The sequence below is a fragment of the Aplysia californica genome, unplaced genomic scaffold (assembly GCF_000002075.1).
Source record: "Aplysia californica isolate F4 #8 unplaced genomic scaffold, AplCal3.0 scaffold00402, whole genome shotgun sequence".
In the NCBI taxonomy this organism is placed as follows: Eukaryota; Metazoa; Mollusca; class Gastropoda; order Aplysiida; family Aplysiidae; genus Aplysia; species Aplysia californica.
Window position 1 is genome coordinate 356,611 of NW_004797672.1, and position 2,528 is coordinate 359,138.

Genomic DNA, 2,528 nt, shown 5'->3' on the forward strand with positions numbered 1-2,528 from the left:
GGGGGGGAGGGAGATCACTGCCACGAACTCTAGTGATAAATATTATAACCTATTTGGGGGGACATCACTGCCACGAACTCTAGTGCTAAATAAAAGCTCTTTACGTGGGGGACATCACTGCCACGAACTCTAGTGATAAATAAAAGCTCTTTACGTGGGGGACATCACTGCCACGAACTCTAGTGATAAATAAAAGCTCTTTACGTGGGGGACATCACTGCCACGAACTCTAGTGATAAATAAAAGCTTTTTACGTGGGGGGCATCACTGCCACGATCTCTAGTGTTGAATATATCCTCTTTGGTGTTGCCTTATTGCTGGGTAGCCCAAGGGTGGACCACGTCACGGGTTAGTGTGGATGACGTCACGGGTTAGTGTGCACGACTGTTGACTGTCGCAAACAGTGTTAAGTCCGAAATAAAGTCAAGTTTTATTTTTGTCGGAAAACATCGCTTGGACACACCTCTTTTATCATTATGAATGACAATAACGTCTTGATTTCGTGACAGTTTGCAGAGCAAGAATTGTGAAATGTAACTTACGACACTGATTTCTTCAATAAAAATAGTAATTTTAGGCCACATGGTTTGTTTCGGTTTCCCACGATGTACTGTAAATTTATCATTTTTTCATTCACAGTTTTAGGTTCTATTATATCATTATATTCTATGTATTACAGGTGTTTATGGTATACGAGTTAGGCCTATCATATTCTGGTATACGAGTTAGGCCTACCATATTCTGGTATACGAGTTAGGCCTACCATATTCTGGTATACGAGTTAGGCCTATCATATTCTGGTATACGAGGTAGGCCTATCATATTCGATTCACTTTCGAGAATGATATTATCTGATCCAGAGCCTCTATATGTAAGGCATCTTGGGGAAATCAGGCGCTCGTCAAAATAATGAAATAACAGAAATCGGCCTTTTTTTGGCCAAAGGGCTTTTTTTTCAAATTTTATTTTTCTGGCTCGACAGTGTTTATGTCTATTTTAAAATACATATCTGTGTGGATTTTTCTAAAAAATAACTTTGATTAAAGGCATTAAAAATATGTAAATTTTCAGTTTCCAAGGATTCTTAGGATATAATGGAAGCTACCAAACTTAGGCGGCCATTTTCTCGCTATTTAAATTTTACTTCTCAAAACAAACGACCCTGACCTCCTTCCATTGCAAATATTTCAATTTCTATTTAATATCGATGGATATTTTGACACCAAAAGGAAGGTACCTGAAATAATAGCTTTAGAACGACGCCAATAATCCTATATGCCCAATGCCAAACACTAACCAGTGCCTGGTTCCATCACGCCGTGACACACATACATATCTCCATCTTCCCTGTAATGTAAGGATACAGCGCAGTGCGCAGTTGCTAACTCAGAATGACAAAGTTCTGACATTTTTTGGCCGTTTTGACTTACTAATACTATGAGGTCAGATACCTTTAATGTTCTATCGGCTCTTTTTTTTCTTTTTTAGTAGAGGGTTTTACGGCGCTCGCAACTGCATAAGGTCACATGAGCGCCAATCTATCTGCTCTATTGAAATCGTAAGATTGTTTGGAGTTGTCATCAAAATATTCAGCTAAGGATCGTGTTGGAAAAAGCTTGAAATGTTGTGAAACTCAACAATTTTAAAGTCAAATTTCTCAAAATTAGTAACTGAGTCTATAAAACTCAGTAATTCTAGGGTAGCGAGTGGTTGACCAGGATAGACGACAGGGCTGAGACATCCCGCTTCCAAAATTACTTTAAAAATGTGTCGATCGTGGCGTAAAGATTTTCCTACATCATTTAATCATTTAGGAAATTATAGAGAGACTTTGCATGTCTATTTTTGTGGTAAAACAATCCACATTTGTAGACAGAGAAAAAAGACAACAGTCCGCACACACATAACAAAGTCAGTGGCACTCGCAGAAATCTTTTCGTTATGTATGAATTTCAGAGATAAAATTAGTGAGAAAATGGCCGCTAAAGGTTAGTTCTTTCCTTAGCTTAAGAGTCCATGGTAACTAAAAATGTACATTTTCGGTGCCTTTAATCAACGTTTTTCAGAAATATCCACACAGAAATGAGTTCTTTAATATTGGCATGAAAGGTGTTGATTCAAAGAACAAAAATTTAATAAAAATTCACAAACCTGCGGAAAAATGCAAGTTTCTTTATTTTGATTATTTTGACGAGAGCCTGATTCCACCACGCTGCCTCACATTTGTAGACAGAGAGAAAAGACAACAATCCAGCACACACATAACAAAGTCAGTGACACTCGCAGAAATTTTTTCGTTATGTATGAATTTCGCAATGTACAATACGTTTGCGCTGAGAAATTATACACATACATGCACAAATCAACAACAACAACAAAAAAATAAAAATTAAAAAATTCGGGTCCTGAAAATCTGTAAGCTGTGAGCGTGCGAGACTAACTGAGAAAACTGCTCCTTACACATACATAGCCCTCTCCAATCTTCTAATATACATAAATAAATAAGTAAACAAACAAATAAATAAATA